Source organism: Arachis hypogaea, chromosome 16 (assembly GCF_003086295.3).
Source record: "Arachis hypogaea cultivar Tifrunner chromosome 16, arahy.Tifrunner.gnm2.J5K5, whole genome shotgun sequence".
NCBI lineage: Eukaryota > Viridiplantae > Streptophyta > Magnoliopsida > Fabales > Fabaceae > Arachis > Arachis hypogaea.
The window spans coordinates 120654757-120666087 of NC_092051.1; the positions used below are offsets into that span (position 1 = coordinate 120654757).

The window sequence follows — 11331 nt, forward strand, 5'->3', positions numbered from 1 at the left end:
TTGATGCTCCTCTACCAGCGAAACCTCCGGATATGCAATTGATCACTCCACGGGGTTGGTTTGGTTGAGTTGTTTGTGTCTTTGTCCCGAGAAGATTGACCTGCAGAAGATAAGTCAGTCGGATGGGAGTTGTGCTTCTGAATGTAGCCTCTGATATATTTGTCCAAATGCCCCTGCCGAGCTAAGTGCTCGAGCAAGTCTTTGTCTATGACACACTCATGGTGGTGTGTCTGTGTTTCTGGTGGAAAGCACAATACTTGGTTTTATCTACATTCTTTGTATCTTAGTAGGTTCCAGCCTTCCGATGAGGTTTAATTAATTTTGAGTTAAGTATTTCCTTGACGATGTCTTCCCATTTAGTATTGAATTGGGTATAAGAATTGTAATGTGGTAATAATCGGGAAGGCCTCTTGTCTCGACCTTTGTCATCTTCCTTATTGTTTAGATTTTTCTCAGATTTCCGAGCTTGTCTCAATTCCTCGATTTCCATTTGACCTTTAGCTTTTTCTCAGAACTCGGCCAAGGTTTTTGGTTTGGCAACTATGATGGTTTCTTGGAATTTTCTAGGACGGATTCCACTTTTTATGTGTGCAGGTGCACCTCAGGGTGGAGGTCTGGAATGGTCATTGCGACTTTGGTGAAGCGAGTAATGTAGTCCTTTAAACTTTTGTGATGCCCTTGCTTAATAATGTTTAAATAGTCAGAGTCATGGAGATAGATTGAAGATGCAGCGAACTAATCCTTGAATTATTTAGCGAGCTCTTGAAAGCGTGAAATGGAATCTCTAGGCAAAGAAAAAATCAATCAAGTGCAGGATCATCTAAAAAAGTAGGAAAATAACGACATAAAATAGGATCAGAGACACCGTTAACGATCATCATAGATTGAATTTTTTGATGTTCTTTTTTGGGTCTCCCATACCATCATAAGGAGTTAGTGTGAATGGTCAAGTGAAGTTTCTAGGTAATTTAAAATTCCATAACATCGGCCGTGAAGGGGCCTACAGCGTTGTCTAATTCATCCCTGTCATCGTTGTACACGTCTCCTTCTGGTCCTTGAGTTTCAGAAACATGAGTTGGATCAGAATTTTCCTCCTCATCCTCTGGTCGCTCGTTGTGACCATCGTTATGTTCAATCTGAGCATTGGTTAGCTCGGCTATTTGGTTTGCCATTCGGTGATTCTTTTCCGCCATGCGCTGATTGGCCTGTTGTAGCTCGGTTACCATTCGAAGTAGCTCGGATGGTGAGGGAAGAGGTTGATCCGCCATCTCTTAGGGGGAAGGTTGACTTAGCCTCTCCCATCATGACTTTCATTTATTAAGGACAAAAAAAGCAATGATGATCAGAAGATCAGGGAAGGGAATTTTGGGGCCTATAGAAAGAAGGGCTTTTATTTCGAGGTCCACGGTGGGTGCCAATTGTTCTTGCAGAGTTTACCAATGTATAACTCGTCTACTGATGAATGCTTGTAACTTCCTCGTCAGGGTGAGGTATACGTCGGTGATTAGCGAACAAAGGGGGTGGATACCTGCAAAAGGCACTCCAACGCTTAAGTAAGTAAACGAGTAAGAAGATTTGCCAAAATGTAATGTGAAAAAAATAATCTCCCAACCATTCCTTTATATCCGAGAAATGAAGATTATCGTTGTGTCTCTGAGTAATGGTATTTGAAATGGAGAATAATTGTATATCCGACATTTTAATATCTGGTTGGACATCAGTTATGGTCAGCCGATCTTTAAAGCTTTTACGCCGAGTTATAACTATAACGGTCATATCAAAATTATTAAAATTTATGAATACAAAATAATTCACTATTAAAAAAATATCAATATTAAAAAAAATTAATAACTTCATAAATGATAGTAACACACAATATATCATTTGACATTAAACTAATTTGTAAAGTTACTTAATATGAAGAAAAAATAGTTAAACTTTATAGTTGACAAGTATTGTGAAATTGCGATATGTGTTCAATTAAGTCCTCTTTCAATTGTCGATGCTGCTGCCTATGTTGAAGTTGGGCATTTTTTTGGAGAAATTGATGATATGATGCAAAATCTTCCTTTCCTAGCTAAGATTATGATAAGCCATTTTCGACATAGTCATACTCTAGGCTAGCTTTGAGCAAAAATTTTTGTGTTTTGTCTCTTTCATCTTCAACAATCATATTATGTAATATAATACAAGCTCTCATTGTATTTGCAAGCTTCTTTTTCCAAAAGTGCACTGGACCATATATAATTACAAAGCGTGTTTACAACACTCCGAATATTCATTCCACGTCTTTTCTTTATTTTTTTTGTATTGTGCAAATAACTCACGTTTTTCCTTATAATTTTGATATTGATTTGACAAATATGGTCTATTTAAAATAAATACCATATGCTAAATAGTATCCCATATTATAATTATTATTATTATTATTATTATTGATAGTGTAATTTACTTCCGGAGCACTGTCATTTAGAATTGTGTGAATTTTACCTCCGATAGAAGGGTTAAAAATGGATGATGTTGTGGTTGAAACACAGGAAATTAATCATTGTAAGAAATTTAAAAATTTGAATTAGGAAAATTTTGTGGATTTAAACTTTGAAATGTATTTGGTAGTATGAAGTTTTGATTTGAAATTTAAGTGTTTGACGGTTGAGATTGTTGGGTATTTGGATTTTAAAAAAATTGTATAAGTAATTGAAAAGAATTGAATTAGTTTAGATCATTTTTTGGACAAAAAAAAAATCAGCAGAACTTTAGTTTTAAAACTTTGAGAGAAAATTAAAAAAAATTGAAAAAATTATGAGAATATAAATATATGTAAGTAGTATATATATAGTAATATAATATTAAATTATTAACAATAATAGTTATATGACCGTTAATTGTGACGTATTTAAGGGATAAACATAGACTTTGACAGTAATGGATCAAAAAATTTTAAGTAGTAAAGACAAATATGTAATATATAAAAATAACAAAAGAATTTTATAAATATATTAAAGCATATAAAATAAATAATATGAGATTATTAAATATTAAATAATTTTTTATTTATTCATTATAAATATTGATATATTGATAAGTAATAATGTGATTATTAATTCACCTTTTTATAAATTAAATAAATAATAATAATAATAATAATAATAATAATAATAATAATAATAATGAGATTAATCAAGATGATAATAGGTTATCTTTTAATAAATAATAAAAATAAAACATATTTTTTATGAATTATGTACAATAAATGCCATTTTTAAAAAAAATTATGCGCCAAATCTCTCATATTCTCATTATATATTGCATATTGCATAAATTATTTAATAAGTATTCAATTATTTAATAAAAAAATTAAAAATTAATTTCAAATAATAAAAATAATAAAGTTTGTTACCTAGATAGATAAAAGTACAAGTGTTATTGTTTTAATTAATTTTTAAATAATTTTTAATTCAATTTATATTTAAAAATTAATTATCAAAATACATATCTAGTTCAAAGTTTTTTAATCTACTAGTAAATATTAAAATCGAATAAGAAAAAAAATTTAAGGATATAAACTTTAACTAAATAAATTCATAAATTAAATAATTCTACAATAATATTTTATTTTTTATTAAATTAATTTAATATATATTTTTATATTATACTCTTAGATACAAATTAGAATTTAATTTTAATGTACTGATAGTGTAAAATATTTTACATAATTATCTAATTATATCTATTCTTTTAGATGATCATTTACACGAATGAAATCAATATAAAAAATAGTTATTTTTTATGATATGATGTTACGTAATTAAATACATATGTAAAACTATTTTACACTAAAAATGTATCAAAATTTAATTTTAAAAATTAAAAAATATATAAAATAAATATTTTAATACAAAATTTAATAATTTTTTTTAATGTGAAGGCAAATATAATTTCTTAATAGAAACACATATATATATTTATACATATACTTACTTATATTTTTTCAAAATGCTAATGGAACACTTGCCCCACAAGCTGCCACATAAATCCATCCCTCAGTCTTGGATCCTCCTAATTTTAATAAAAGTTAATAATTTTAAGTATACAAAGTTATTGTATAATATATAATTTTATTTTTATTTAAAAAATAGAATAAATAATTATCCTATGTAAATAATTGTCTTACTCCTTATATTAAAAAAATATTATTTTCAATCACTTTTTAATTAAATAAATTTCTAAATCTTTAAATATTTAAACTTTTTTATTTTTAAATATTTTTTTATTTTTCTACATATTATCATATAAAAATACTTTAATATTTATAATAACTAAAAAAATCTTTATATATTATAATACATACATGAAAGTAAATTATTTTAAATTTATTTTTTTTTGTAATATTAAAATTATAACATATTAAGTAAATTAATTAGAATGATTATATTTTATGTATTTTATTTGTGAATATATTTTAAATACATATAAAAAAATTATTAGAACAACTTATTTATATTATTCTATAATATATTTTTTATGATATAAAGCATAAAAATATAACTTACTATCACAATAATACTCAACAAAGTAAATTAATTTAAAAAATAGATAACTTTTATATTTTATCGAATCCAAAATAAAAAATTTATAAGAACTAAGATTGTTTTTTTATATAACAAACACTTATTAATATTTTTAATTAAAAAATATTAATCATGATTATATATTACTAAATATATAATATTATATTAATTATACAATATTTTAATTTTCGAATCCACTTTTACCAAATTTTTGGATCTCTCTCTCTCATGTGTTTTAATTTTATTAACTTTAAATTTTATTTTATTTTATTAGTCACACGTATTTAAGTTTAGTCGGCTTCTTTTAAAGAAGTTTAAATTTAATTTAAATAAACAACTTAATTAAATTTTTTTTAAAATAGAGGTTAAATAATAAATATTTATATTTAAAGTAGTTTATAAATAAATTTTTATATTTAATTTTTTTAATTCTAAAAATATTTATTTAAAAAAATAATAAAAAAAATTTTATTATAAAAAAATTATATTTTAGCTTATTTATAAGTATTTAAATAACTTTTTAAAAAATTATAATTTAATTTTAAAAATTTTATCAAATACTAATATTATAACTTTTTATAAATTAAATATTAAAAAAAATTTATAAAATCATCTAAACTGACTTTAATTCCTCTGAACTGAACTTTGAAGTTAATTTTATTTTCTTCCAATACTGGTCTCCACTTGAGCAATAATGATGGGGGCTTTCATTTTATGACCGTGGTACATGCTCTAAGAGTATTTATGTGTGATTATGATTTGAGTAATTATCCAAATCACTCTCTAAGGATTTTAAAAGTTGATATTTTAGTTTTTTAAAAAAATTAATATATAGATTAATTTTTAAGATTTTATTCCAATAGACAAATTAGTTTTTAATTTATTTTTTAGTAGAGTAATGACACAAATCAGTCTCTAAAAATTTTAAAAACAGATATTTTAGTCTCAAAAAATTAATATACAGATTAATCCCAATATTTTTTTTCGTTAGACATAATAGTCATCTATAAAAAAAATAAAATTATTATTATTATTAATTATACAATAATATCATACTATAATTTTTTGTATTTTTTAAATAAAAATAATAATATATTTATTTATTAGATTCTTATGTATGTATTTCTAATATATATATATATATATATATATATATATATATAGTCACTCAACAACAACAACAACAACAACAACAACAACAACAACAATAATAATAATAATAATAATAATAATCAATAAAATTATTAGAGATTATTCTACAAAAAATTTAAGGTTGAAACTATTTGATATTTTTGTATTTAATATAAGGTTTAATTACTCTGTTGGTCCCTATAGTTTCGCGAAATTTTCAATTAGGTCCCTATACTTTTTTTCCTTTTAATTGGGTCCCTACACTAATTTTTTTTTTCAATTAAGTCCCTACCGTGACCAAACAGTTAGATTTAATGGAATATTCCGTTCCTAAATTAAAGATTCTCTAACTTTTTCCTAAATCTCTAATTCTCTTTCACACTTATTTTCTAAAATACCAAAATAACCCTCCCACACTTAGAATAAAAAACCTAGCTTGCCCTCAGTTGCTCTGTAGAGATCGCATTCACTATCATCTCCTGTGTCGGTCCATCGTCTTCATCCATCTGTGGCGTCGTCTGCAGCAAACGCTTGGTGGTCGTCCGTCCGTCACCTCCTTCTCTCTACGTTGGTTTGTTCTGCGTTATTCTATTCGGAGGTCTTCTGCGCTATTTTTCCATCTAAGCCGTCACCGTCCCTCCCGATGCTTTGCCTCGCCTAACGTCGCTGCACCACACCGCATCGAGCCTCGCCGTGCCTGACTTCCCGTCTGGCCTCTCGTCCCTGCACCGCACCTCTCCTCGATCTCCCTGTACTCGATCTATCACAAAACAGGTAACATATAACATTTAATTTTTTTTTCAGCTTTTAAAACTTGATGTACATGTTCATGCTAATTTTAATTTTCAAAAAATATGACATTGGTTGAGTACCTAATTTTTGAATTGATTTCTGAATTGTTTTGATATAGTAATTTAGGATTTACAATATGAATATTTATGTACAGAAATTTTGTTAATTGGTGAATTGACATATAAATTAATTTTTTGCTAATGATGAATTTTGTTTATTGTTGATTGTTGATTGTTGTTTGTTATTGCTGGGATGATGCTGCTTTATTAGGACTCTGTAATTTTTATCTGTAATTAATTGATTATGTTAGAAATAAGGAAAGAGGTGAGATTGGAGATAAGGTGTTTGATTAAATGCCTTTGAGAGAGTTGAATTGATTATGAGTTCTGATTATGTATTTTATCTATAATTAATTGATTATGAGTTTAATTGATCATTGTCATAGAGGCATACAGGACTCTCAGAGATCGTGGTTCCTATCCTGCTGCTCAAGTCGTGAGAGATTTCCAAGACAAATTTGCGTTTATTCCGTTTGACAGTGGTTCTAAAACCGCGTTTATTGCTGCAGTGAGTAATCCTTGGTCTATTTATTTTGCTCTCATATTTATTTGCCGGTAATTTGCTTCTATATGACTATACCCTGGGGTACAATGCATCTTCCTGCTCTTTCTCAGGATGCTGATGGGTGTGTTCCCTTCTTTTGGGGAGCTGATGCTGATGGAAATCTTGTTCTTGCAAATGAGAAAGAGGTTGTAAGTTGTAACTAAGAGCTGTGAGACATCTTTTGCACCATTTTTTAAAGGTAATATTAAAATGATTTTATGTGAAAAATTGGTGACTGTTTTTTGCCTGCTGTGCTGAGTATTTTCTGTGAGAATTCACGTTTTAAAGATATGCTCGCGAAAAGTGAATTAAGGGGAAGAAGAGAAATTATTTATCCTCCTAATGGTTCCTTTTAAGCATCTTAACTAAATGATAGAAGAACGTATTGGCTTTTAAAGTTTTTAGAACATTGAAATTATATACTTCTTATTTCATTTAGCATTTAGAAGGATGTTTAGGAATTCTAGAATGTTATATCAATATCTTTACTCAGGAAAGAAAGGAATTAAGAGTTGGTAACCCAGGAATGGAAAATGTAGGTACATAGATATTTTCTTTTTCCTCACCCACCTTTGTTTTTGTTGGTTTACTTTGCAATATCTTTCCCATTTCAAGGTTCTCTTATTATTCCAAATTATACATTATGCGGCAAAAAATAACTTGTATTGCTGCTTGTTTAGGATTCTTCTTTACAACATCCGGAGGTTTGAGCAATTTTGAGCATCCACTTAATGAGTTGAAGTCTATCCCAAGAGTTGACAGTTCTGGTCAGGTGTGTGGTGCAACTTTCAAAGTGGATGAGGCTAAGAAGGAATCAACTAGCATGTCAAGGGTTGGAAGTGCTGCTAACTGGTCGAATAATATCTAAATATGAATTCTGTTTGAACTAAGGCTTTTATTATATGCTAGACTCGGTTGAATTTTCATGTTCTAGTACTAAAAAATATGTTGATGTCAGAGCTAGATCATATAATTGTCAAGCCTATACCGTACTTGGCTAGAGATGGCCTTGGAGGCTGGAGCTGCATTCCCTTTCTTTTATATTGAGCCAAATGTAATATTACATTATCATAATGAATAATTAAAGGATGGAACTAAATTTTATATATATTTATTATTATTATTTCTATTTTATTTTATCCATTCTTTTTTTTTATGTTCTTAAGATAAGGTATTTTAAAAATAAAAAAGATATTTTTGATACAATTTATATATAAATAAACAAAAGAATGATAGTGACAAAATAAAAGAAATTATAGGAATACCTTTCATGTTGTAGAATCAATGAATAAGGATTATAGAAATATCTTTCATTGAATATTTATAGTTTTACCGGATTTTTAATTAGGTCCTTTTTTTTTCTTTTCAATTTGGTCCCTAAGGGTATACAAGTAATTTCACAATTTACTAACATTTTTTTAACGTTTAACGTTAAGAGGGACTAAATTGAAAAAAAAAATGTATAGGGACCCAATTAAAAGGAAAAAAAGTATAGGGACCTAATTGAAAATTTCGCGAAACTATAGGGACCAACAGAGTAATTAAACCTTAATATAATCAAAAGATGTCCTACTTTAAAAAACATGTTTGTATTAAAAGAAAATATTTTAATTTAGATTTCAAAGCATCATTATTAACTTAGTTTTGCGCATGTGAACGACGACACCTCACCAGCATATTAATACACTCTTATCGTTAGAAACAAGTAAGGTGAATAATGACGCTAAATATTAATTTAAATATTAGTTTAAATTAATAAAAATAAATATTTATAATAATAATTTACATAAATATAACATATTGTTATTCCTAATCATAAATAAAAAAATATTTTTTTATTTAAATATTATAAATAAATACATTTAATATTTATATTCGAAATAAATAAATCTCAATAATATTTATTTTCGAAAATAAATAAATAAATATAAATAATATCTATTTTCAAAAATATATAAAATATTTAATAATATTTATATTCAAAAATTAAAAAATCTAAATAATATTTATTTTGAAAATAAATAAATATCAATAATATTTATTTTTTAAAATAAATAAATAAATATAAATAATATTTTTTTGAAAATATATAAAATACTCAATAATATTTATATTCAAAAATAAAAAAATATCTAAATAATATTAATTTTTGAAAATAAATAAATATAAATAATATTTATTTTCAACAATAAATAAATATCATTATTATTTATTTTCAAAAATAACTATGTAAATATAAATATTTGTTTTCGAAAATATATAAAATATTTAACAATATTTATATTCAAAAATAAAAAAATCTAAATAATATTAATTATGGAAAATAAATAAATATAAATAAAATTTTTAATTAAATACATAAAATAACAAAATTATCAACTTACATAAATTGGATGATCCAAATAATTGATGATATGTTCTTCGGATGTCGTATAATTACGTACTATTTTTTTAATCACTACAAACTAATAATTTTTTTTTAAACACACCTAAATAAAATCCTAACTCTCAGTATATAACACACACTTCACAACACGGTCAGCTTCTTATTTTACGCCTCTCAACCTATTATCTTCTTCTTTCTCAATATCACACACAACACATACTTTAGATGCTCCACCAAGAATCAGGAAGCTCAATTTATAGAGCTTGAAAATGGGATTCGCTTGTTACCTGAGGGGCTATCCCCTGCATTTAGAACACCTGTAACACGCCCCTGTGTTGCTGCTGCATCTTTGGAATCAAGCAAAAGCCTGCACCGCTGCCAGGATTCAGAGGCAACACGCCCCTGCGTGTTGCCACCCGTTCCTGCCTGCCACCTCACCACGCCCCTGCGTGTTGCTCGGAAATTGCCACGCTTCCAATTGGCTCTGTCACCATGCCCCCTACTTGTTAAACTAACATCCACAATGCAGTAAAACACCTCCTTCTCCAATATTGAGCAAATACACCATTGGATATTTCATATGAAAAATAATTTCTGTACATAAGAATCTAATGAGTAAATTTATTATTATTTTTGTCCAAAAAATACAAAAAATTATGGTACAGTATTATTGTGTAATTAATAATAATTATTATTTTATTTTATTTTTTTTGATGGAGAACTGTTATGTCTAACGGAAAAAAATGTTGGAGATTAATATGTATATTAATTTTCTTTGGGGACTAAAATGTCCGCTTTTAAAATCCTTAGGGACTGATTTAGATAATTACTCTGCCAGAAAATGAACTAAGACTGATTTATCTGCCAGTAAAACTTTGAGGATTGATCTGTGTATTAATTTTTTTTGGGAACTAAAATGTCCACTTTTAAAATTATTGGAGACTAATTTAGATAATTACTCTTACGATTTTTTTTCTATTTTTATATAAATATAAACTAAACTAAATATAAATATTTGGAAGCTGTTTGGAACGCCTATTATCTATACCAATAAGTCAATAACCAATTTCCTATCAAACGAAAACAAATAAATTTTATCTAAATAAATATTAAGAAGATAAAAAAAATTTATTTAATTTTTATTAATTATCGATATAATTAATAAATAATAAATATGACAAGTTAAAATTATTTTAGTTGATTTTTTTATTGTTTTTATTCATTATTGTTACTTAAATTTGTCTAAAAATTTGGATAAGATAGTAGGAAAGAATTTGGATTCAATTCTGATTCTACTTACGGGTTAAAATTTTTATATAAATTTAACTCTACTCTATTATATTTGCGGGTTGAGAATATCCCAAGCCTAACTCTACCCGTTCTTAATTCGCGGCTACTCGATCCTATCCACAGATTACAAAAAAGATGTAACATTATTATATAACTTTATGATAATTTAAAATAGAACAGACTTTTATGTAAAAAAAATGTATTAAATTATCAATTAATAATCTTCTCTAAGTGGCTAAGGATCTTGAGAAGTTCTTAATTCAACATTCACTATATATATAAGATGCAGGTTGATCGGGTAGAATTGAGACTCAATCCGTACTCTATTCGACCCGTACGAGAACCCTTCACACAATCTACTCTATCCGCTACGGATTGGATTGGCAACCCTACTAATAGCGACGGAACTTAAAAAAAAATTAGGAGGAACAGTGAAAAATGGTAATATAAAATTTATATAATGATAATATTTATATTTATATTAAAATAAAATTTATAAATAAAATTATTTTTAAAGTTTTTAAGAAATATGATAAGAAATAAATAATTTTACAACTA

The 11331-nt window shown here is 26.6% G+C and overlaps 1 pseudogene; it reads left to right on the plus strand.

The window, feature by feature from the left end:
- Positions 1-6406: 6406 nt before the first annotated feature.
- Positions 6407-8220, plus strand: LOC112757433 (uncharacterized; annotated as a pseudogene).
- Positions 8221-11331: the final 3111 nt, after the last annotated feature.